This window comes from Cervus elaphus, chromosome 7, assembly GCF_910594005.1.
Source record: "Cervus elaphus chromosome 7, mCerEla1.1, whole genome shotgun sequence".
NCBI classification, from domain to species: Eukaryota; Metazoa; Chordata; class Mammalia; order Artiodactyla; family Cervidae; genus Cervus; species Cervus elaphus.
The window spans coordinates 20,911,211-20,938,756 of record NC_057821.1 but is presented as its reverse complement, the minus strand read 5'-3'; the positions used below and the strand labels follow the sequence as shown (position 1 = coordinate 20,938,756).

Here is a 27,546-nt window from a genome sequence, read left to right as displayed (position 1 = left end):
TACAGCACAGTGATTCAGTTATACATAAATATATGCATATACTTTAGATTCTTTTCCTATATAGTTTATTACAAAATATTGAGTTTCCTGTGCTATACAGTAGAACCCTGTTGGTTATATATTTTATATATAGTAATGTGGATATGTTAGTCTCAGCATCCTAATTTTCCCTCCTTCCCCCTTTCCCTTTTGGTAGCCATAGTTTGCTTCCTATGTCTGTGAGTCTCTTTCTGTTTTGTAAATAAGCTAAATATCTTTTTTTTTATTCCACACATAAGTGATATCATATGATATTTGTCTTTCTCCATTTGCTTTATTTCAGTTAGTATGATAATATCTGTGTCCATCCATGTGTCCCCAAACAGTATTATTTCATTCTTTGTTATGGTTGAGTAATATTCCTTTGTATATTTGTATCACATCTTCTTATCTGTTCCTCTGTTGAAGGACATTTAGGTTGCTTTCAGCCAGATAAGATTTTATCTTTCCCTGTCTTCTTAGACTTATTTGCACAACTTACTCTCGTGGTGAACTTGGAATCAGATGGATAGAAAAATTGAATCCTACATCTACCACTGGGCAGGTGTGGCATTTTGAGCATTTGCTTTCCATGTGTCAAAAAAAGGAGGGGTACCTATTTCATGGGTCCAATGTAGAGATTCAATTAGATGACCTATGTAAACCACAAGGACCATAGGAAGCACTCAGTAAACTGTAACACTTTTATCCATGTACATACCTCCTGGCAAAGGACAGGCGTCCTCTGCTCAGCAGAACCTCTGGGTGGGAGCCTATGTCTTCAGCAGGTACAGCTTCTCCCTGGTGAGTTTCTTTTTATGATCTCGATTGCAGGTGTTAATTAGTTACCAGTTATTTGCAGTCCCAGGCACTTCTTGTCCCAGGGTGTCAAGTGAGTAAGGCTGAGCCTCAAGCCTTAGGTTTGAAGGGGCCTATACCTTTGCAGTTAAAAGACAGATTATGCAATCCTTGGGGCAAGGTCTGTGTTTTATTTTCTGTACCTGCCCTGATGTTTGGCACACAGTAGGCAATTGGTGATCATGTTGGGTGAAATACAGTAAAAATACCATTTTTTTTTAATGTTTTGGATGTAGTGATAAGCTCTGAGTTCAGTGAGGGCATTTTACAAATCAACCAGTTGAGAAAGCAGGGTGAAGACTGGAAGAAGAAAGCCATCGGCAGGTGGAAAGAGGGACAACTCTCCCGTGAGTGTTTCAGACACGCTGTAGCTTCACAAAAGCCCAGGCCAGACCTGCTCAGGACTAAGGTTGGAGGTTGCCAACATCCTCTCACCCCGTCTCCTTCTCAGGAGTGTCCTCTGCCCACTGCTTCCTCCACTTTCTGCTCTCTTCTGAGACACCTGTTCCTTCTCCTTCATGCACAGAGTTCTGCCCTCTGCTTAACCTCCAACACAACTGCCTTTGCTGTACCTCCAGGGAATCAGCCTGTTCCCTGGGGATCAGAGGCTTTTAGAGGAAGACATGGCAAATTGTTTTCTGAAAAGGTCAAAGAGTAAATATTTCAGGCCGTGCAGGTCTTGTGATCTCTGTGGCAACTATTCAAGTCTGCTCTTGCAGCTGGAAGGCAGCCGAAGATCTGAGCCTAAAGGAGTGAGTGTGGCCACATTCCAATAAAACTTTGTTGACAAAAATTATGTAAAGGGGCATAACTTACTGACCCCTGAGTTTTAGAGAATTGACTCTTTAAGATGGTGGAGATCAGCTCAGTTCAGTCATTCAGTCGTGTCTGACTCTGCGACCCCTTGGACTGCAGCACGCCAGGCTTCCCTGTCCATCACCAACTTTCAGAGTCTACTCAAAATCATGTCCATTGAGTTGGTGATGCCATTCAACCATCTCATCCTCTGTAGTCCCCTTCTCCTCCCACCTTCACTCTTTCCCAGCATCAGGGTCTTTTCAAATGAGTCAGTTCTTTGCATCAGGTGGCCAAAGGATTGGAGCTTCAGCTTCAGCATCAGTCCTTCCAATGAACATTTAGGGTTGATCTCCTTTAGGATGGACTGGTTGGATCTCCTTGCAGTCCAAGGGACTCTCAAGAGTCTTCTCCAACACCACAGTTCAAAAGCATCAATTCTCTGGCACTCAGCTTTCTTTATAGTTCAACTCTCACATCCATATATGACTACTGGAAAAACCATAGCATTGACTAGACAGACTTTTGTTGACAAAGTAATGTCTCTGCTTTTTAATATGCTGTCTAGGTTGGTCACCACTTTCCTTTCAAGGAGTAAGCGTCTTTTAATTTCATGGCTGCAATCACCATCTGCAGTGATTTTGGAGCCCCCCAAAATAAAGTCAGCCACTGTTTCCACTGTTTCCCCATCTATTTGCCGTGAAGTGATGGGACTGGAGGCCATGATCTTAGTTTTCTGACTGTTGAGTTTTAAGCCCACTTTTTTACTCACCTCTTTCACTTTCATTAAGAGGCTTTTTAGTCCTTCACTTTCTGCCATAAGGGTGGTGTCATCTGCATATCTGAGGTTATTGATATTTCTTCTGGCACTCTTGATTCCAGCCTGTGCTTCATCCAGTCAAGCATTTCTCATGATGTACTCTGCATATAAGTTAAATAAGCAGGGTGACAATATACAGCCTTGACGTACTCCATGGTGGAGATGAAGATGGTGATAACAGTTATAGCAGAAAAAACAGTAGCAGCAACTGACAAGTATTGACATGTATCAGTACATAGTTTTTACTGTGGCCTGGGCCACTATTCATTTAATCTTGAGAATAATTCTATGAAGTTGGCACTATCTAGCCCCATTTTATAGACTGAGAAACTGTATACATATACCATGGAATATTCCTCAGCCACAAACAGAATTAAATAATGCCATTTGCAGCAACAAGGATGAACCTAGAGAGTATCCTATTAGGTAAAGTAAGACAGACAGACAAAGACAAATATCATGTAAGATTGCTTATATGGGGAAACTAAAACAATAAAGATACAAATGAACTTATTTACAAGACAGAAGTAGACTCCCAGACATAGAAAGCAAACTTAATGGTTACCAAAGGGAAAAGGGAGGGAGGGATAAATTAGCAGTTTTGGATTAACAGATACACAGTGCTCTCCACATCCAAGTGGGCTTCCCATTGGCTTTCATCTTGATTTCAGCTTTTCCTCCTCTATAGGATCTAAAGAAGATATTGTCACCCATATTTTATAGTGTGAGGAAGACAGACAAGAATCTTACTTCATTTTTTCCCAATTCTCTTCCTATTTATTGAATCCTCATAGAGTACTTGAAATTGAAGCAGACTCAGCTGAGAGCTCTAAGATTGCCCCCTGATTTTAGGAAAAGTCTCTAACTCCTGCTGATTACAAGGGTTATCACTCTCCAAGAGGTCAAGTTGGACCATGACAGCTGGGAGGAGAGACTAAATACGTAAGAATTATTGATTAAAGGGAAGACACAGGGAGGGGGAGAAATAAACTGGGAGACTGGGATTGACAGATACACACTATTATATATAAAATAAATGGCTAATAAGGACTTACTGAACAGCACAGGGAAGTCTACTCAGTACTCTGGAATGACCTACAGCAAAAAGAGTGAATATATGTATAACTGATTCACTTTGCTATACAGCAGAAAGTAATAAAACATTGGAAATTGACTATACTCCAATAAATAATTTTTTAAAAATAAAGGGAGGGTACCATTGGGATGGGCTTTTCTCTGAAAGGAAATATAACTCTAAAGAGGAAGAGGTCTAGCTATTTTCAACTGTCAAAGGACAAAACTAAAACAATGTAATGAATTTGATGTCCTTTAAGGGGAAATAATTCATGGGTCTGGGAAGTAGAGGGTCTCACAGGTCTCCCGAGGGATTTGGGGCAAGCGTTTCATAGAGCATTTGAAGAAGTGATCAGAAAACAAGGCATAACTGGCTGGGGTTGCATATCTGACCTAATTTACAGAGATCAAGAAGCAAGGAAACAAGTATTGACCCCAGGGTCGGCTTGGCATTTGGGGACGGACCCAAATGGATTTTCTGTTTATCATCAAGCAGAGCATTCATGAGAACATGAAAGCTTGCTTGGCCGATGTGTCGCCCTAGGCAGCAGTGGATCCATCCTGAGCCTAGAAATGTATTTCAGCACTGCTGTCCCTGAAGTCAGGAGACAAAGAAACTCAGGCTAAAATTTCAGAAAGGATGCTTAATTGTTGGAGGCAAAGCCCTTCCTGATCATCTGAGGATTCTTGGATCCTGCTATGTTTCAAGGAGGCAGACAGCGTTAGTCACAGAGAGTAACGCCAGAGCTGTCAGCTGGAGGGGGAGGCAAGTGCGAACAGATGAAATTCTTCAGAAAGAGATGATGATGGAGAAGGAATGGGTGGGGACTTGCTTGGGGATTTTTCTTTGTCCTGGAAAGTCATTCAGTTTTGAGGTCATCTAATGGAAGCAAGATGATGGTAAGTCGGACGTTTCACTTGATCCAGAGAACAAGAGTCTCAGCCCTCTTAGAAAACAAATGAGAACTGCCATCTTATTTCCCTTTGAAAACCACAACATTGTTTTTGGTACAGTGAATTCTTCTTTGCAAATGGCCAGCAGGTCCATTCAGACCAATTACATTATCTGCCACTTGAACCAGAATCCGAGTTAGCACCAGGGGAAAGTAAGGGGAAGGCCTCTATGGGGACATTATGGGAGGTTTCAGGGATAATTGGTCAAGTCAATAAGGAGGCTTGCTAAATTAGCAACAGGTCTGTTTATGTTCCTAGGTTGAATCAAAATTTTCAAAATAAGTTGATCTCATTATCAGTGGGGAAGATAGCAGTGGCAGCCACTTTTCAAAGCAATGTTCATTAATGAGAACAGCTTTGCATAGACAGGCAAGCAGGAACATCAGTCATGGATGCCCTGTGAATAGATGGGCTAAATCAGGGGTTCCCAACCCTGGCGGCCACAGACTGGTTCGGAACTGAGCTGCAGAGCAGGAGGTGAGCAAAGGCAAGTGAGCTAAGCTTCAACCTGTATTTACAGACACTCCTCATCTTGTCCTCCCATCACCCTCAGATGAGACTATCTAGTTGCAGGAAAACCAGCTCAGGGCTCCCATTGAGTCTGCATTATGGTGAATTGTGTGATTATCTCATTAGATACCACAATGTAATAATAATAGAAACAGCATGCACAAAAAATGTAATGCACTCAAATCATCCCCAAAGCATCCCCTCCCTAGTCTGTAAAAACTGTCTTCCGTGAAACAGGTCTCTGGTACCAAAAACATTAGGGACTGCTGGGCTACATGATGGCATACCAGGAAAGGAAGAAAACTAGCTACCCCTTCATCTTCCAGTTGAATTTCTGGGAAGAGCAGTTTGTAACTGCCTACAAATTTTCCTACCTGGAATGGCATTTCTTGTTATTCAAATAATAGCAATGATTATGATAACAACCAGATGACATTTTAGGCATTTATTACCTGGCAGGCATGGTGACAACAAACGGTGGAAAATTCTTCAAGAGATGGGAATACCAGACCACCTGACCTGCCTCCTGAGAAATCTGTATACAGGTCAGGAAGCAACAGTTAGAACTGGACATAGAACAGACTGGTTCCAATTCGGGAAAGGAGTACGTCAAGTTGTATATTGTCACCCTGCTTATTTAACTTATATGCAGAGTACATAAAGAGAAATGCTAGACTGGATGAAGCACAAGCTGGAATGAAGATTGCTGGGAGAGTATCAATAACCTCAGATATGCAGATGACACCGCCCTTACGGCAGAAAGTGAAGAAGAACTAAAGAGCCTCCTGATGGAAGTGACAGAGAAGAGGGAAAAAGTTGGCTTAAAACTCAACATTCAGAAAACTAAGATCATGGCATCTGATCCCATCACTTCAAGGCAAATAGATGGGGAAACAGTGGAAACAGTGACAGACTTTATTTTGGGGGGCTCCAAAATCACTGCAGATGGTGACTGCAGTCATTTGCAGCCATGAAATTAAAAGACACTTACTCCTTGGAAGGAAAGTTATGACCAACCTAGATAGCATCTTAAAAAGTAGAGCCATTACTTTGCCAACAAAGGTCTGTCTAGCCAAAGCTCTGGTTTTTCCAATAGTCATGTATGGATGTGAGAGTTGGACTATAAAGAAAACTGAGTGCTGAAGAATTGATACTTTTGAACTGTGATGTGGAGAAGACTCTTGAGAGTCCCTTGGACTGCAAGGAGATCCAACCAGTCCATCCTAAAGGAAATCAGTCCTGAATGTTCATTGGAAGGACTGATGCTGAAGCTGAAGCTCCAATCCTTTGGCCACCTGATGCAAAGAACTGACTCATTTGAAAAGACCCTGATGCTGGGAAAGATTGAAGGTGGGACAGGAAGGGGATGACAGAGGATGAAATGGTTGGATGGCATCACCGACTCAATGCACATGAGTTTGAGTAAACTCCAGGAGTTGGTGATGGACAGGGAAGCCTGGTGTGCTGCAGTCCATGGGGTCGCAAAGAGTTGGACACGACTGAGCCACTGAACTGAACTGACTGAGGCATGGTGTAAAATGCTTTCCATGGGCTATTTCATTTCATTCTTGCAATAATCCCATATGGTAAGAATTGTTGCCCTCATTTATAAAAGATTGAGCTCAGAAAGGTTATATATAGTACCCAGAACTTGAAAAACATCAAAAGAGAGAAAGCAGCCTAATGATGTGTTTCCTTTCTAGAGCAGTCTCCATGCTCAGTTGCTTAGTTACCAGTGTATTGTGTTCATTCATTCATTTGTTCATCTATGCATTCAGGTGCATCCTCTGTGCTGGGCATTGTGTTAGGCATTGAGGACAGAGTTGTGAACCAGACAGGCACTGTTCTTGCCTTCATAGAGCTTAGACAGAGGTGAACATCATGGGGAAGGAAACATTTACCACCATTTCACTAGATCCCCCAAGTAAAGATGGATCAACAGGTAAGCAGATAAACAAATGGTGATGTGTTCACAGATCACAAGAGGTACTGTCACAAGGAATGCTACTGCACAGTTGATAAGGGCTATATTACACTGTTATATGTAAAATGAATAAATGACAAGGACCTAGTCTATAGCACAGGGATCTCTGCTCAATGTTTTGTGGCAGCCTGAAGGGGAGGGGAGTTTGGGGGAGAATGGGTACCCATGTACTTATGGCTGAGTCCCTTTGCTGTCCAACTGAAATTATTGCAGCATTGTCAGTTGGCTATACTCTGGTATAAAATTTGTTTAGATAAATAAAATAAAAATTAACTAATTAGAAATAAAAATGATCGTATTACTAGTCCATACAGAAACATGAATAAATCTCCAAAGCATTATGCTAATAGAAAAAGAGAGATAAGAACCATATGTTGTGGAATTCTCTTATATAAAATATTGGAAAAGGCAAAACTATAGTCAGAATCGAAATCAACAGTTGCCAGGGACCAGAGATTGGGAGCAGAGAGAGGCTGAAGGGCTGAAAAAAAGGTTTGGGGGTAAAAGAAATGTTCTATATCTTGATTTTGTTGGTGGTTATGCAACTGTGTACATTTGTCAACACTCAAAGAATTGTTTGCTAAAACTGGTGAATTTAATGGCAGGTAAGTTACATCTCAGTAAAACTGACTTAAAACAATCAGAAACCTGGATTCCACTTCCCACCCCTTTCACTAACATACTAGGTGACATTGGGTGAAACACTGAATCTATGTTTTGGTTTATTCTTTTGTAACATGGGTCTCATGAGACCTGTTCTGCCTCTTCTGTTACTAAAGTGAATGTGTTAGTCGCTCAGTTGTGTCCAGCTCTTTGCAACCCCATGCACTGTAGTCCGCCAGGCTCCTCTGTTCATGGAATTTTCCAGGCCAGAATACTGAAGTGGGTAACCATTCCCTTCTCCAGGCGATCTTCCTATCCCAGGGATCGAATCTGGGTCTCCTGCATTGCAGGCAGATTCTTTACCATATGAGCCACCAGGAAAGCCCCTTTTATTACTAAGTAAGAGAATTTCAAATGTGCAGGATAAAAGCTATACAGGGTATTGAATGTCGTGTGAATATGGAACTTCACTGTTATTGTTCCCTCACTGAGGACTATTCTATTCTAGAAGCTCAGAAGTCTAGAGTGAATTTAATTTGGTAGGCTCCATAACATTTGCAGTCTTGACCAGAAGGTAAGAGGGGCAGCCTCAGAGGCTATGTATGACAGGGCTTCTGAGTCCCAGGTCAGCATGTTCCAGAGGAGACCCAGCCATCTGTTTTGGATTTGGACCATCAGGCAGCTGAGCGAAAGTGACATCTTCTGAAGGTCTTTGCCAATGGCCACACATCCCTAGATCATGAAAAAATCATGTCCCCTGCCCAGCTGGATAAGAGACACATTCCAAGGGTGGGTCCATGGAGCCTGGTCACAGAACAAAACAAGAAATAGATGGTTGGCTGTGTGTTCAGAAAAGCTCCTTGGTCCTCATCCAGGGATTTATCTCTTTCATGTGAACTGTTTTTCTGAAGAAGCAGAAACTCTTTCCAACTCTGAATGCAATTCTCACACCACTGATTTTTATTTTATTTAGTTTACAGTTCCATAAATCAACAGTATTTACACTATTTACACTAGAAAGGAATATGAGTGGCACAGAAAATCCAACTTGGCATATGACCCATCCAACTGGTATTTGATCCAGTTACCAAAATTCTCTTGGTCCCATGCTAGATGCTGAGGAGAAAACAGGAATAATATTGCATATTCCTCATTTTCAAGGGCTTTAAATGTAACTTTTTTGAGAGTTCATCCTCCTCATTGAGTAGGTAAAACAAACAAAAACAGTTAAAGCATGTTAGGATGTTCATTTTGAAACATTTAATAAACTATTAAAAAATATGAAAAAGAAAAAAATCACCACCAATCATACTCTTGACATATAGTCTGTTCTTCCAGCTTCTTATTATTTATATATGCATATTTATAATAATATAAAATTTTATCCACTTAAATGTTGGCCACCAGGGCTCTCAAGGAGTTATTGACACCTATTTTGGCTATATTATCCTTCTATAGAATGTTCATTTGTGCTCAATCCTTCCCCAATAGATATTCACCAATGCACAGTATTGCCAAAAATATAGTGGATACTTGGATGCCTCAGCTTTTTAAAGTGTTAGCCACTCAGTCATGTCCAACTCTTTGTGACGCCATGGACTGTAGCCCGCCAGGCTCCTCTGTCCATGGAATTCTCCAGGCAAGATTACTGAAGTGGGTAGCCATTCCCTTCTCCAGGGGATCTTCCTGACCCAGGGATTGAACCCATGTCTCCTTCATTGCAGGCAAATTCTTTACCATCTGAGCCACCAGGGAAGCCTTGAACTTTTTAAAGGATCATGTCTATTAAGTTTTCCTGTATTCATCATCACTACTTATTCAATGCAAAAAGTTGTAAGACACAATACAAAAATGCTAACTTCAATCCCACCACCAAAAATAACCACAGCTTGCACCTTGGTATGGGTTCTAGATTTTACCCCATGCTTGTTTTTCTTTATAAGAATGTTAGTTACATGAGATCTATAGACTGGGCCATAAATGTTTCCTCATGTCAGTAGATATTCCTCCCCATCATACTTCTCAGTGGCTCCATATAATTCCATTGAATGGATGGGCCAGATGTAACTAACCAAGCCTATGCTACGTATGGAGGTTATTTTCAGTTGATTCCTCTTATCACAGGTTCTGCTGTAGTAAATATCCCTGCACTTGTAATTGTACACACTTCTAGTTTATTGCCCTAGAACAAATTCCAATAAGTAGAATTGCTGAGTCAAAATGTACTGAGTCACTTTGTTTTTAAAGGAATATAATGAAAAAGACCTCCAATTTTTCCAAGCTCTGAAAGTATGTCACAGAAAGATGAAGGTGGTTTGAACTCCTTTAGCCAAAGACTCTGAGAATGCAGGAGTTAACTCTTTAAGAGGCAAGGAAAGTAATTGTACTATTGTTTGAAGACTTGCAAAAGGCAACACAAAAGTGAGGAATATTAGGATCAATAATATGGACAAAGCAATGTCCATTCTTATTCTTTGTTGAATGCTGTGATACAAGTAGTAATACACTTACCAAGACAGAGAATATGTTTCCAGTAGTAGACCTTTCCCATGGACAATGTCTATGAGCACAATAGACATGACAAGTATCTTGGGGGCAAAGAAAGTCACCTGTGTTACCTGTATGCTGCAGGCAGAACAGAGTCAGTTTTTAGCATCATTACATCACTTAGTCTTCACTCAAGCCCTCTGATGTATGTTAGTGACCGAATGTGCCTGGCTCCCTGTCAAATTCATGTGTTGAAACTCTAACTTCCAGTGCGGCAGTATTTGAAGATGGAGTCTCTAAAGAAGTCATCAAGGTTAAATGAGGTCATGGGGGTAGCGCCCTGATCTTATTAGAAGAGCACCACGGAGCCCACTCTCTCCTCTCCATATGCATGCGTTAAGGAAAGGCCAGATGAGGAGACAGCAGGAAGACAGTCATCTACAAGCCAGGAAGAGAGGTCTCACCAGACCCCAAATTTGCTAAACCATGATCTTAGACTTTCCAGCCTCAATGACTGTGAGAAAATGAATTTCTGTTCTTTAAGCCACCTAGTCTGTGGTATTTTGCTATAGCAGCCCAAGCAGGCTAGTACCGCATGAAGACCATCATCATCACCTATGCTATAGATGAGAAAACTTTGAGAAAAATTAATAGTGTGTACAAGGTCACACAGTAAGCAGTAATCACCTTTTAAATTCATCTCTCTCTGATGCCCATGTTCCATCTGGTTTATCCCTTTGATTCTCCAGTAGGAAAACTGGTGACTATCTTCCAAGTGTGACTTGAGACATTCAATTCAGTCATTTTAGAATCACGGAAGTGTCAATAGTTATCTGTCTCTGTTCCTCTAAAAAGCCAGATGGAGTGGAAGGTGGGAGGGAGACTCAAGAGGGAGGGGCCGTGTGTATAACTGTGGCTGATTCATATTTTGATGTATGGCAGAAATTAACACAATATTATAAAGAAATTATCCTCCAATTAAAAATTAAAAAAAACAAACAAACCAAAAAGAACCCAGTGTCCTCTCTCCCAGAGGAGAACCTAAACTCTCCTCTCTATTTTGTCCCCCTCTTGTAAAAGTCTGAAATCCTAAGAATAATATTTTTAAGCCAAGGAATCTGACATGTAGCCCCCTCTCCAAAGGTACAACCTACATGTAACTTTAGAACTTGTGTCCAATTATCTAAACTCAATAAGAAGACCAACTAGGCTTGACCAGTTTACCCACGAATGCAATTATATGGACAAACAAATGTCAAACAGGAGGCTTGAATCAAAAAGCGGTCATCATTGAAGCTAAATGTAATTATTACATCATTGACAGCTACTTAATTCTTGTAATGACGTCTGAAAATTCTTTTGAAATTACAGGCATGATGAAAGTTTACTAACAAAAATAAGACAAAGAACAAGGTCTGCATTATGTTCTCAACTTTTTCTTTTTTGAGCCTCATTAACACTTGCAAGCCAGGCATGGACTTTCTCAAATGCCTTTGTTGTAAATTAAATATCCATGTGGATGTACACACTCACAAAAGATTTCAGACTGTGTGTCCTGATCCTAAAAAAAAACATGTAGACAACTCACCTACTAACTTTTGCAACCATCTTTACTCAAAGAAGCCCCTATCAGGACTTCCCTGGTGGTCCAGTTGTTAAGACTCCACACTTCCACTGCAGGGGGAGTGGGTTCCACCCCTGCTCCAGAAACTAGCATCCTGCATGCTGTGCAGCCAAAAAGTTTTAAAAAAGAAGAAGCCTCTGCCTCAGCTACCATCCACCTAACTACTCTGAAACAGAAACTCAGAAACTATCCTTGCCTCTTCCCCCTCGCAGCAGTCAATTTTAGTAAGTTCTGTGGATTCAGCTTCATAACCAACTCTCAAAACCATCTGCTTCACACTCTTCCTAATAATCGCCACTCCATCACAAGTCAGCATCACCCATGCCTTTGAAACGGGACCAGCTTCCTAAGTATATCCCCCTCCCGCCACCAATTCACTCAGGGTATGGTGAAAATCTTCAAGAATGTTTAAAGAATACAGAATAGTAAGACATTACTAGAAGTTTTTTTTTTTTTTTTAACTTGCCATTCTACGTGTATGCATTCCTCTCGACATATATGTCTATGTGGTCTTTTATATTAATGCTGCTTTCATAAAGGGTCTTAAATTCTTAGCACAACCTCAGATTTGTGATGCTTTATGATTTGAGGGCAGGTTGCTAACTTCTTGGAGTTTTGATTTTCTTGTCTGTAATATGATGTCACACCTTCATGATTAACATCTCAAAATCTAAGGTTCTGTGATGTCTTGAAGAAACTTACCATCCACTTTTAAGATTTTATTTGCTTCTATAATTCAAAGCTAGGAATTCAGTGTGTGCATTGGTAGGGCTATTGTATTTAGATAATTTAGTTTAATCCTTTCTGAAATCTGTCTCTTTGGTATTACATGGTCCACAAGAGGGCGCCCACTTTCCAGCAAATTGTAGGTCAGCTGTAGTCTTGGTTTCACAGAAATCATTCTCTTAAATTTCAGAGAAATTTCAGCAAGCACAAGATGTTAGGCAATTTAAAATGCACTTGTAATTTATTCAGATATTTCAAACCATAACTGTTAGTATAAATAAATTTCAATTAAAAAAGCAAGTGTCCTCACAAATGGAATGAATCTGTGACTTTACCCATGGTGTTGAAGGGATGAAATACATAAAATCTGTATGAAGCTAAGCTTGAAGTTCTAGTCAACACCACGGAGAACCCCCAGTTCCTTCACTTTCCAGGTCATGCTTTCCGGTTACTTTGGCTTCTTCTGCCTCAGAGGATTGTTATGGAGATTAACTCAAAGTATATGGAAACACTGTTCATAGCAAACACCCTATTCCAACAACACAAGAGAAGACTCTACACATGGACATCACCAGATGGTCAACACCGAAATCAGATTGATTATATTCTTTGCAGCCAAGGATGGAGAAGCTCTATACAATCAGCAAAAACAAGGCAGGGAGCAGACTGTGGCTCGGATCATGAACTCCTTATTGCCAAATTCAGACTTAAATTGAAGAAAGTAGGGAAAACCACTAGACCATTCAGGTATGACCTAAATCAAATCCCTTACGATTATACAGTGGAAGTGAGAAATAGATACAAGGGATTAGATCTGATAGACTGAGTGTCTGAAGAACTGGATGGAGGTTTGTGACATTGTACAGGAGGCAGTGATCAAGACCACCCCCAAGAAAAAGAAGTGCAAAAAGGCAAAATGGTTGTCTGAGGAGACCTTACAAATAGCTGTGAAGAGAAGAGAAGCTAAAGGCGAAGGAGAAAAGGAAAGATATACCCATTTGAATGCAGAATTCCAAAGAATAGCAAGGAGAGATAAGAAAGCCTTCCTCAGTGATCAGTGCAAAGAAATAGAGGAAAACAACAGAATGGGAAAGACTAGAGATCTCTTCAAGAAAATTAGAGATACCAAGAGAACATTTCATGCAAAGATGGGCTCAATAAATAAATAGACAGATATGGTATAGACCTAACAGAAGCCAAAGATATTAAGAAGAGGTGGCAAGAATACACAGAAGAACTATACACAGAAGATCTTCATGACCCAGATAAACACGATGGTGTGATCACTCACCTAGAGCCAGACATTCTGGAATGCGAAGTCAAGTGGGCCTTAGGAAGCATCACTACAAACAAAGCTAGTGGAGGTGATAGAATTCCAGTTAAGCTCTTTCAAATCCTAAAAGATGATGTTGTGAAACTGCTGCACTTAATATGCCAGCAAATTTGGAAAACTCAGCAGTGGCCACAGAACTGGAAAAGGTCAGTTTTCATTCCAATCCCAAAGAAAGGCAATGCCAAAGAGTGCTCAAACTACTGCACAATTGCACTCATCTCACACGCTAGCAAAGTAATGCTCAAAATTCTCCAAGACAGGCTTCAGCAATACATGAACCGTGAACTTCCAGATGTTAAAGCTGGATTTAGAAAAGGCAGAGGAACCAAAGATCAAATTGCCAACATCCACTAGATCAGAGACAAAGCAAGAGAGTTCCAGAAAAACATCTATTTCTGCTTTACTGACTAGGCCAAAGTGTTTGACTGTGTGGATCACAACAAACTGTGGAAAACTCTGAAAGAGATGGGAACACCAGACCACCTGACCTACCTCCTGAGAAATCTTTATGCAGGTCAAGAAGCTACAGTTAGAACTGGACATGGAACAACAGACTGGTTCCAAATTGGGAAAGGAGTACATCAAGGTTGTATATTATCACCCTGCTTATTTAACTTATATGCAGAGTACATCATGAGAAATGCTGGACAGGATGAAACACAGTCTGGAATCGAGATTGCCGGGAGAATATCAATAACCTCAGATATGCAGATGGCACCACATTTATGGCAGAAAGCGAAGAAGAACTAAAGAGTCTCTTGATGAAAGTGAAAGAGGAGAGTGAAAAAGTTGGCTTAAAACTCAACATTCAGAAAACTAAGATTATGGCATCTGATTCCATCACTTCATGGCAAATAGATGGGGAAACAGTGGAAACAGTGACAGACTTTATTTTTCTGGGCTCCAAAGTCATTGCAGATGGTGACTGCTGTCTTCTGCAGCCATGAAATTAAAAGACGCTTACTCCTTGGAAGGAAAGTCATGACCAACCTAGACAGCATCTTAAAAAGTAGAGTCATTACTTTGCCAACAAAGGTCTGTCTAGCCAAAGCTCTGGTTTTTCCAGTGATCATGTATGAATGTGAGAGTTGGGCTATAAAGAAAGCTGAGCACCGAAAAATTGATGCTTTTGAACTGTGGTGTTGGAGAAGACTCTTGAGAGTCCATTGGACTGCAAGGAGATCCAACCAGTCCATCCTAAAGGAAATCAGTCTTGAATATTCATTGGAAGGACTGATGCTGAAGCTGAAACTCCAATCCTTTGGCCGCTTGATGTGAAGAACTGACTCGTTTGAAAGACCCTGATGCTGGGAAAGATTAAAGGGAGGAGGAGAAGGGGACAACAGAGGATGAGATGGTTGGATGGCATCACCAACTCAATGGACATGAGTCTGAGTAAGCTCTGGGAGTTGGTGATGGATAGGGAGGCCTGGCGTGCTGCAGTCCATGGAGTTGCAGAGTTGGACACGACTAAGCAACTGAACTGAACTGGTATGGAAATAAGTTGAAAAAGTACTGAAATATAGGCTACTGCTTTTAGACAGAAGTTTATTGCTGAATAATCAGAACTCAGGATGTGCATAAATCATCTTAAATATAATTAGAAATTCAAAGAGTTGGACACAACTGACTTTCACTTCTCAGGAGGAAAAAAAAGTCAAATGAAATCATAAAAGATCCAGTTTTTCTTCTTGAAATGTATTTATTTGGAATTTTCATAAAATGGAAGATAAGTGCTCACATAAGTAGCATGTTTGCAATCAACAGCATCATCTGTTTTATTCTTTTTATGGTGATTATCAAAATAAAGCCATTGAGCCAAGCGCTATCCTTATAAAAGTTATCTGAAGCAAAATTCTTTACAAAAGCAGAAAATATTTTGGAGAATGATGAAGCAGTTTTGAAGACTCTTCCAACTGTTTAGAGAAATTGATTCCAAGATGCTCATTTATGGGGTGTAGGTAAATTATAATGGGATTTGATGATGGAGAGTGGTCATTATGAAGTAGGTAGGGGAAAATTGATAGGGAAAAGGCTGGGGAAAAGAAAGGAGTGGAGGATTTAGTGCAGGGGGCTGGGCAGAGGATGGACAGATTAATAGTCAAAGGGACCCTGTGGACAGGTGGACATTAGGTCAGGACCTCAGACAGCAGAGAGCAGCTGCCAAGCAAACCAGACATCTGAAGGACTTCAAATGTCTCATCAAAGGCAAAGCAGCCACCCAAGAGGCTGATCAGGGCATTACGAGATGTGATAGAGGACATTTAAAAGGACTTTAAAAAATAATAATTTTATTTATTTATTTTTTACCATTCTGAGTCTTCATTGCTGTGTGGGTTTTTCTCTAGCTACAGTTAGTGGGAGCTACTCTGTAGTTGCAGCGTGCTGGCTTCTCATTGCGGGGGCTTCTCTTTTTATGGGACACGGGCTCTAGGCACTGACTTCTGTAGTTACAGCACCAGGGCTCAGCAGTTGCGGCTCCAGATCCTAGAGCTCAGGCTCAATAGTTGTGGCACACAGCCTTAGCTGCTCCTTGGCAGGTGGGATCTTCCTGGATCCAACCCGTGTCTCCTGCACTGGCAGGCAGATTCTTTACCGCTGAGCCACCAGAGAAGCCCACGAGGACTTCTTATGTGAGGTTATAGAATTAGTAGGAAAAACATGGAATTCTTCTATGTGGGTTTGAGTGGCTTTAAGACCATGCATTTATGTCCCTGAGGCTGAGTTTCTTCAACTGAAAAATGAGGATAATGATACCTGTCTCTCAGTGTTGTTGTAAGGATTCAATAAAGTAGTACAGAGAAACCCACATGTGGTAAATACTACAAAAGCATCATTAGGATCCTCCTTCCTCCTCTTCATCATCATCATGATCATCATTGTTTTTCTTCTAAGGCTTAAAGATGGAAGTCTTGAAGTAGATGTACTTAGTTAAGGGTTGTATGCCTTCCCATGCATGAAAACCAAATCAAAACAAAACTCTGATAAGGTACAACTCTATGGCCAAGAAATTCGACTCCTAGATGTTTATCAAAAAGAAATGAAACTATATGTAAATAAAATGTTCATTGCAGTTTTGTTTTTTGCAATAAGAACATTTAACATAAGGTCTATCCTTTTGACAAAATTTTAAGTACACAAAACAGTACTGTTAACCAAGTGTAATGTTATACAGTTAGATCTCTGGAACTTAATCATCTTGCATAAATGAAATTTAATTTCCACCAAATAGCAACTTCTCATCTCCCAGATCCTGACAACTGCCAATCCACTTTCCACTTTTATGAGTCTGGCTATTTAATATACCACTTCATGTAAGTGGAATCATGCAGCGTTTGTCCTTCCATGACTGGTTTGTTTCACATCAGGTAATATCCTTCGTTTTCATCATATCGTTTTGTATTACAGTATTTCCTTCCTTTCTAAGGCTGGTTAATATTCCACTGTGTATATCCACTACATTTTCTTTATCTGTTCCTCTGTTTCCATATCTTTGTTTATTATGAATAAAACTTCTCTGCAGTTTTAACCATAATGACCTCAAACTGGAAGCATCACAAATGTCCATCAAGTGGTGAATTGATTTAAAAACTTGTGCTATATTTATCTAGGGTACAAACTATGGATGCAGTCAATAACATAGATGCATCTCAAATACACTGTATTGAGTGAAAGAAGCCAGACACTAAGGAATGAATAGCAACTATTTTCTTAGATAAAGTTTAAGAATCAGTCAGTCAGTCAATTCAGTCGCTCAGTCGTGTCCGACTCTTTGTGACCCCATGAATCGCAGCACGCCAGACCTCCCTGTCCATCACCAGCTCCCGGAGTTTACTCAAACTCATGTCCATCGAGTTGGTGATGCCATCCAGCCATCTCATCCTCTGTCATCCCCATCTCCTCCTGCCCCCAATCCCTCCCAGCATCAGGGTCTTTTCCAATAAGTCCACTCTTCGCATGAGGTGGCCAAAGTATTGGAGTTTCAGCTTCAGCATCAGTCCTTCCAGTGAACACCCAGGACTTATCTCCTTAAGGATGGACTGGTTGGATCTCCTTGCAGTCCAAGGGACTCTCAAGAGTCTCCAACACCACAGTTCAAAAGCATCAATTTTTCGGCGCTCAGCTTTCTTCACAGTCCAACTCTCACATCCGTACATGACCACTGGAAAAACTATAGCCTTGACCAGACGGACCTTTGTTGGAGAATAGGTCAAAGTAGTTCTTAGTAAGCAGAAATCATAACAGAGGTTGGGGGGAAGGAGATGGTAGAGATTGATTGGAAAGGGATCTAAGGGATTATCTTGGGCTCTAAGTGTATTCTAATCTTATTTAGAGCGGACATTTCACAGATATACAAGTTAAACTGCTCTTGTAAGCATTGCCCATCTGATGTCTGTAAATTTATTTCATTAGGCTTCCCAGGTGGCACAGTGGTAAAGATCCTCTTGCCAACTCAAGAGACACAAAAGACACGAGTTCAATCCCTGGGTTGGAAGATCCCCTGGAGGAAGAAATGGCAACCCACTCCAGTATTCTTGCCTGGAAAATTTCATGGACAGAGGAGCCTGGCAGGCTATAGCCACGGGGTCACAAAGAGTAGGACATGACTGAGCACACACACAACATTTTCATACTTTGGGAAAAAAAGACAAAACAAATTGAAACAAACAAGACCGATATTTGACAAGCCCGAAAAAGCTCACAAAACAAAGCTGGACTACCAAGATATAATGGAGGTTGCACACGTAGAGATAACTTTTCTGGCAAAGAGACAGAAGCAGATAGTGATGAATAAAGCAAGAGCAACTTTCCAGAAGAGCAGGCACATGCATAGCCATTCAGAAGATAATCAGCTGACGGAGGCCATCTAGCAGAGGCTTCCCTCTGTGACAGCTGAGTTGTCAGCAGGCATAATCGAGGTCTCTGAAAGGGTTGATGGCGCTCATCCTGAGAATGTGTGTATTTTTTTTTTATGGAAGTGTCTGTTAATTTGTCTTTTCATCCAATAAATGGGCCCTCTGCTGGCCCTCTAGAGGAGGACCATAATCTGGCTATTTCTCATGGCCTTTGCAGCATGCATTGTTGCCAAAGCCACCATCCTCTCTAGCCTGATTATGACAACAAGCGTGGTGTCCCAGCTTCCACCCTGCCCCCTCTGCAGCCTATTCTCAGCACAGTAGCCAGAGACACGTAGTTCCCACTCACCGGTGGCTTTCCATGATACTTTAAACAAAATATCTGAGTCTCAGTTTGATCCCAAGGTTACATGAACCAGGTGCTATCCACCTCTCAAACCACAGCTCCTTCCCTGGGACTCCTCCCCCCTCTCAACCCTCCTCCTGCCCCCCATCTATGCTCCAGCCATAGTTACTGTAACTTCAACATCTGGGCTTGCCCCAAGCACAGAGTTTTATACTTGCCAATCCCTCCACTCAAAACGGTCCTTCTCTACAGCTTTATTCTGAGTCCTTCTGTGAGGGTGTTTGGGGGTGAAACTGACATGGAAATTCCCTTCCTGAGTAAAGCAGATTGCCCTCCCTAATGTGGGTTGGCCTCATCCAATCAGTGGAAGGCCTGAATAGAACAAGAGGCAGATGCTTTTCTAGGTAAGAGAGGATTCTCATGTCTGGGGACAGAGAGAGAGAGAAAGAGAGATCTTCTATAGGCTCAGTTCCTGTGAGTTTTATTTTCGTAAATGCTTCATTTTTCCCACAGCTCCTATCACCAGCTGATGTGCTATATGAATCTGAGTTTATTTGTTTATTGCCCACTCCCCTTGTGTAAGTTCATGAAGGCAGGAACTTCACTTTATTCTACTGCCCAGCACACAGTAGGTGCTCAGAAAAGGCCTAAAAAATTGTTCTATTCAAACGGCTATCCAAGAATACACTAAAGGCTCTCTTTCATAATACCAGACGTCTAGAGTGGTGGCCCTCCCACTTCCGTTGTTCATGAGAATCCACAGGGGCCTTTTATAGATCTGATTTTGTGCTTTTAAAATACAATTTTGAGAAGAGGTCTGTGTCACCAGACGACCAAAGGGGTCCAGGGTATGAAAAGGTTAAGAACCTACCCTGCTCAAGGAAAATGGCTTGAAGGCAGGAATGAGGCCTTCCTCCTCGGTCACAGAACTTAACACAGTGCAGAAGCTCAGGGCGTGTTTACTGAACAGAAGGAAGCTTGGGGGCCCCTCAGCGGGCCCACCAGCTCACAGTGGCTGAGCGTAGCCTTCATGCCTGATCCTGTGTGAGACACCGCACCGGCCTCTTTCCACTTAATTCTCACAGGGACAGTCTTTCGAAGACAGTCCGTCAGTCTCCTCAGCTCACAGACGAGAAGTTTAGAGACGTGACGTTTCCAAGGTGAAATTCCTCACAGATACATCTGGCAGGGAATCCAAGCTTTCATTCACGGGGCTACACTGCCTCTGGGGGCTCCTCTCCCCTGGGCTACCCCAGCTTCCCTAGGTGGTCTTCATACCTTCATACCTTGCCCTGCTCCAATCTGCTTGCACGGCCACTGTGTCCCTCCCCTCCTGCTCCGGGAAGTCCCTCCTAGGCTGCTTGACACCATCCAAGCGCCATCCTAATGCCAGCTGTGAGTTGTCTTCATTTTACCATCCTGGTACCCCACCCATCCCCACCCCAGGGCCACCCTTTTCACGGCCCATTTTCATCTGTTATCATTTTGGGTTGTTTCACTTTTTTAGCTGGACGGGATCTAGTCTGTTTCACTCATTTAAGATAAGCAGCACGCACAGTGCCTGGGCCGTGATTGTCAGTAAGTGATGGATCCAATTTATGAGTCGTAAAGATATGGCTATCTACTGTGAAGCATTCATCTATTTTTTATGAAATGCCTAGAAAAGATAAACCTATAGAGAAACAGAATCATGTTTTCTGGGAGGGGGAGTGGAGAGCACAGCCTATGAAGCAGGAGGGAACTCTTTGGTATACTGAAAATGATCCACAATGTTCTAAAATTCTTAAAATCATTGAATTTTACACTTACAATGAGAACATTTTTGACATGTTATTATCCATGTCGAACACATGTATAATATTGAGGTATCATGTATATGATACCTCAATAAACTGTTAAAAAAAAAAAAACTAGTGTCTGTCAACTCCTTGCAAGTCAGTTCCAGAGATTTCTCTGATGGCGGGAAAGATGCTCCCAAGTGGTATGTAGCTGAACATTTTTGTAAAAGCAATAATATTCAGACATCAAAGTTCACTGTTGCATAGGCAACCTTAACTTCTCAGTGGAAGATATTCACTATTTTGGATTCTTCAGGATCTGTGATCAAGTTTCATGGCAACCGATAAAGAATTTCAGAGTCACGTGGTCATGCGAATTAAATTTTTAGAAAGAAATCTTTGTGGCTTAGTTTGCCTAAAAACTAGAACGATGTACAGAAATGGGATGATGATGTAGCAATCAGAAGCTGTTATCTCCAATTTCTGAGCCCTTGGAGCAATATTGCTAAACAGTCCTTTGGTTCCTAGTGGGAAGAAGGTCACTCCTTTCTCTTCTACAGATTTAGCAATAGTTTGAAGTTTCCTAGGCTAACATGGAGGGACATAGGTGAAAACGGGAGGGCCTGGGACCCCAGTCATATTCTAGGAGGGAGCTGCTTCTTTGCCCTGTTCTGGTTGAATGAGAGGCAGCAAGATATAGCCTGCAAGGGGCTGCAGCTGGACCTAATGGACCTATGAAGTTGCTATATACCATGTTCTGGTTCTCAAACAAAAACCATGGCACTTCTCAGGTCAAAGGTCCTTGGAAAGCTCAAGGCCAGCTGCCTCAAAGCCCCTTGATCTTATGGGATTTAAGACAGCTGGAGTGTGGCAGAGAGAAAGTTCCACTGCTCCAACCCTGGGTTGCCTCTTGCTGGGTTATTGCTCTCTTGCACTAGAAAGATTGGTGATAATCGATGGCCATGTAAGTTTGTCTGCTGCATTTTACAAGATGGAAGGAAGCTTCAGGAGGAAGAGTGAGTCAATGGACAGAGGACTGGACTGGAACACAGAAGACCTGAATTCAAAGGCCAGTGTTATAACTAATCAGCTGTATGACACTGGGAAAATCACTTCTTTCTGAGCATCTGATTGTCCATCTGTAAAACGGAAGAGTCTGACTTAAACGAATTTGAAGGTTCTTTTGAATTTGATAAGAATATTAATAGCTCTAATTTCCTAACCTTGGTGTCAGGAATATTCACATTTATTCTTACAAGGCAGGCACAGTTTTCACTGTTCATAAACAAGGAAACAGGATAAGGCAGGCTAACCGAAGGGCTCAAGTTCAAGTGAAAATGTTAATCGCCCACTTGAACTTATGTCCAACTCTGTAACCCCGTGGGCTGTAGCCTGCCAAGCTCCTCTGTCCAAGAGATACTCCAGGCAAGAATACTGGAATGGGTTGCCATTTCCTTCTCCAGAGAATCTTCCCAACCCAGGGATCGAACCCAAGTCTCCTGCATTGCAGACAGATTCTTTACCATCTGAGCCACTCAAAGTACTTGGAAATGGAATTGCTTGAACTTACCCAGATGGTCTACACTGCGTCCTGAACCCCAGCTACACAGCAAAGTATGAGAGGATGTTCTTCGTTCCCTAGCTTGGGGACGCCATAAACATTTTCAAAGGCCACTTACTGCTATAGAAAATCTTTAGATTTTTTTCCTCTAACAGTACGAAACTTTTAACAGTTATAACTTTTAACATACAGAAAATTAAAAGAACTTTGCAGAGACTCTGTCATAACTATTTGTTACTAGCTCTGTTTGCTTTGACACTTATCCAGCCATCTAGCCATCCCTTTGTTCCCCTATCCATCTTATTTTTTGTAGAATCCTTTGTTTTTAATTAACTTTGAGAAAGGTTGCTCCCATCAGGTTTTCTCAGTTCTTTCTCCCTGGTCACGTATCATTTAATCATTACAGGAGCCAATGCAACAGAAATTGGAGAAAACAATGTCTACTCTCTACATCATCTTCCTATGTCTTACTTCTTTAAAAAAAACTTTTTTTGGCCCTGCGGCACTCAGGATCTTGATCCCCAACCAGGGATCGAACCTCCACTCCCATAGAGTGGAAGCATGGAATCTTAACTACTGGACCACCAGGGAAGTCCCATCTTCTTATTTACACACATCATGCTAGTCTCCAAGCAAAGTCAAAAGGACTTTTCTTTTTTAACATTCAGGACTAGAACTCTCATGACAATGTGACCCTGACCTCCTTTATCCTGCCTTAGTGTGAGTTGCTCAGTCATGTTTGACTCTTTGCAACTCCGTGGACTGTAGCCCATCGGGCTCCTCTGTCCATGGGATTCTCCAGGCAAGAATACTGGAGTGGGTTGCCATTGCCTTCTCCAGGGGATCTTCCTGACCCAGGGATCAAACCCAGGTCTCCTTCATCCTGCCTTACAGATGAAGAAACAGGCTCATAAAAGTTAACAGCTATCTGACTGTCACTTAGCTGGGGAGCGCTGGAGCTCCTAGCCTCTCTAGGGCTAAAGCTTTGACTCTTAGCCCTATGCCCTCATACCTTTTGACATGGCAATTTCCCCATCATAGGCATTATGCTTTATCTTGAGTCAATCTTTGTTTATTTCCATTAGGGATTTTCTCCATAGGCAATTAACATCTTTTATAGCCAAACAAAAGAAAGCAAAAACAACTGAGGGTTTATTCACTCTGTTATGACTAGAAATTCAGATACAGTATCTTAGAATAGTAAATTACATGACCCTTCTCTCATAAAACTTAACATTTACAGTCTGTGTGTGTGTGTGTGTCCTCCCGTGGATTGTGTAATAGTTGTTGCTTTTACAAATCAATGCCTTTGAACCCAGTTCACAAGCTTGACTGTTTCTTTTGAATTTCTTTTCCTTTTACTTGTCCTGCTCTTGAAATAGAAGTTTCATCAGGGGGCACCAAGGTAAGTGTTGGCACTGGTGTGACGTGGGATTGTTCAGATTACTCAGCATGGCTCTCAAGATCCAAGCTTATCATCCTCAACCTATCAGCTTGGCTCAAGAAGAAGAAGAAAAAGTTGCTCAGTTGTGTCTGACTCTTTGAGACCCCATGAACTGTAGTCTAGAGAAGGCAATGGCAACCCACTCCAGTACTCTTGCCTGGAAAATCCCATGGACGGAGAAGCCTGGTGGGCTGCAGTCCATGGAGTTGCTAAGAGTCAGACATGACTGAGCAACTTCACTTTCACTTTTCTTTCTTTTTTTTTTTTTTTTTCTAAACAAATACATAGTTTTATAAACATAACTTAAGAGAACATTTGGTTTCTTAAGCCAATACTGGTTTGTTGAGCCATTATTGGTTCTGAGTCTTAGGTGGAACCGACTTGAAAGAGTAAAGTAAATACATAGTTCATTAACACAGATTAAGCATTTCCATAAGAAAAACACATTGGTTAGCTCAAGGTTTGAGAAAAGTTCAGGTGGAACCAGGTGTCATGACAACAGAATTTTTAAAGAAACCTTTTAATTTTGTATAGAGAAGGAAAAAACTACATCTGACACTTGTTTCCTCCTGTTGCTTAAGAGAGAAAAAAAACGTCTGATGCTTGGGGACACCTAGTCTTCCTGCCTGTTACCCTCTCACCATTTTGTAGATTTAAAAGTTGTAAAAAGGAAATGATGGTAAGAGATGGTTTTAGAAGCTAGGATCTTTAAACCAGAGTGTCAAGTGGGTCCTGGCTTTCACAGTTCCAATTAACTCACCCTGCCCTTAATGGAGTTATGAACAGAGCCTGGCCATTTGTCTTGAGTCTCAGGAGTGCATACTTCTGCCTCATCAGGATTGGGGTACAACTTTACAAACTAAACTTGCGTTGATAGGTATCATACTTAAATTTTTAAAAATACTTATATTTGTCAAAGTACTTTGAACGTACTCTACTCCCAAGCCTCGAGAAGTTGCAAAACAAGGAAATAAGTACATACATGAAGTTAGCAAACTGTTAGGTGCATCCAGACAGACTTCATTATTTACAAAATATTGATTCCAGTTTTTCATTTCTGCAATTTAATACGTCATTTTTGCAGCATTGCTGTTGTAGCAGGGCTTCTCTAACAGAGATGGTGTATATTCTGTCAGTTCAGAGCTTCCATCTTTCATTAAAATGAGTTCTACTTCCTGAAAGTCCTGTAGTCTTCGAATGTCTTTGTCCTTTCTGAGCAATGTGTTTGGTAGCTTTCTGATCTTCTCTACTTGCTCTGGGTTAATCCCCAGTTCACAGCAGCTTACTTTCAGTAGATTTGGTAACTCAGCTCTTGTCTATCCAGTTCAACTTCAATGAAGTCATTTTCTTTGTGGCTCTGAATTCTGACTTTAAGTACGAGCTCTAGGCAGGTGTCATCAGGTTTGGCATGATCACCTGGGTCAGTTGGCAACTGTTGATTTGAGCTTCCTTGTTTATATTCGCCTGAGGGCTTCTTCACATCCAGTTGGGGTTCAGCCATGAGTAAGTTCTATGGTCTGTCAGATCAGCAGCCCCTCCAGCATTTATGCTGAGCTTGGGAGACTCCTCTTTGGCAAGGATCCTGAGTCCTTGATTCCAAACATCAAAATGGTCCACTTTCACTTTTCACTTTCATGCGTTGGAGAAGGAAATGGCAATCCACTCCAGTGTTCTTGCCTGGAGAATCGCAGGGACGGGGGAGCCTGGTGGGCTGCTGTCTATGGGGTCACACAGAGCCGGGTATGACTGAAACGACTTAGCAGCAGCAGCAACAGAACTGTAGCCCGCCAGGCTCCTCTATCCATGGGATTCTCCAGGCAATAATACTGGAGTGGGTTGCCATGTCCTCCTCTAGGGGATCTTCCTGATCAGAGAGCGAATCTGGGTCTCCTGCATTGCAGGCAGATTCTTTACCATCTGAGCCAAATTCCCTGGCCAACCTGCTTGAGTAGTGGGGTGACCTTATGCTCTGTGAAATAAACCCGTCACAGAAGGACAAACACCGCACAATTCCATTTATATGAGGTATACAATATAGCCAATCTGTAGATGTGTAGGGAATCTACCGGAGGCAGCAGGAACCAGGGCCCAGGGTGCAGAGGTCCAGTAGTACCATGGACACGTGGGCAGGCTGTGGAGCTGGATAAGTCCAAGTTCCAGTTCTGTCCTCTGCCAGTTGTATGGCCCGGGAAAGTTACCTAACTTCTCTCAACCCCTATGTCCTCTCTTATAACATCTGCCTCACAGAATTATTGACTGAGACACAGTGACATGCCCAGCACGCTTGATAAATATTACCAGGTGTTAGGGAAAGTCAATGGAAGTAGTCTTATTCAGGCTTCAGAGACAAGAAAGCACAGCAGGCCTCTGACCTTGCTTCCAACCTCCCTGGACACTGCTGTGACTACGAGCCTGCTGTGAATGCAAGCCCAGGGCACCATAGATAAAATAGGGGGCAGATTTTGGAATTGTTGAGCCCCTGGAGGGGGTCTGACCAACCAAGCCCCAGGTTTAGCAACATTCCAAGATTTGCAAGTCAAAACAAACAACATTGTAAAAAACGAAAAAAAAAAAAACAACATAAAACCAGAGCTACAGTTTGCTCCTGTCAACTACAAATGGGCCCTTACCAAGAGCACTGCCAATGACTGAACTACAAAGGCATTTGCCATCTGCCTCTATGGAGACCGAACCCCTCTATGGAGACTGAACACCACACAGGCACAAAATGACCTTCAACAATCCCTGTGGGAGTTCAGGGTGGAGTGAGGCACTCTCTGCTCCGGGAAATCTGGTGGGACAGGTCTTTAGACAGTAGGAAGCTTTTAGGAACAGGTTTTAAGATCTCAATGCTTGCATCTCTTCATATCTAGAGAAGCACTAAATCCCTTCATAGTGACATCAGATTCTCGTGACTAACAAAAACCTTTTGTAAAATGAGTGCTTCATGGCATTGAATTCCCCCTTCACCAAAACCTTATATATCGACTTTCCCCCACTGCCGCTTTGGAGCAGTCTCTCAGAGCAATCTCAGATGCTGCCTCCTGGGCTGTAGTCCTCATTTTGCCCCAAATAAAACTTAACTCACAGCTCTCAAGTTGTACATCTTTTTTCAGTCGACACTCCCAAACTGATGATGATATTAGTTTGCAGCCTGGGATTATTAGTGAGAACACCCAAATGGCAATTTTGAAGTCTCATCCATGGAGTGATTGTGCTGCCTGGGACCTATTCCCAATGAGGACTCCAGACTGCTGTTACAGGGAACTTCCCAGTGCTGTTTGACCTGACCCTGGATGCTGTCAGCCCAATTAGGAGATGTATGTGGGTTATGACGGTATATTGAAAGTAAATTTAAAAATTCTCTATTAAATATCAAAAGTGTTTATTTGTGTTTAACTAGTGGTTTCTTTTGTTAACAAATCCTTCAAACCTGAAACCAAAGCTTAAACTTTCGGCTAAACACCAGGCAGTGAGCAGCCCAGCTTGACAGGTAGTAGCAGTCTCCAAGGATGAGAATTCAGATGTGAGATGAGATTACACACTTCAGATCAGAATCAGATACCACATTCATCCTTCTTCATAATTTTGATTTCTGCATTAACTCTATTTTTAAAAATCTATCTTTTCCCTGAAAATGGTAGCCCTGTGGAAATAGTTGTATTCTTGATCAGATGACTTCAAGAGTTTCCTTCTCGAAAGATTTCTTTAATCCACAGCTCAGTCACTTTACCTTCTGAATTCTCCATCTCCTGACTTAGTTAAAAATGTTTGT

General features: G+C 41.7%; 1 pseudogene; it reads right to left on the bottom strand.

The window, feature by feature from the left end:
- Positions 1 to 24,081: 24,081 nt before the first annotated feature.
- LOC122697159 lies at positions 24,082 to 25,315 on the bottom strand (annotated as a pseudogene).
- Between the last annotated feature and the right edge of the window lie 2,231 nt (positions 25,316 to 27,546).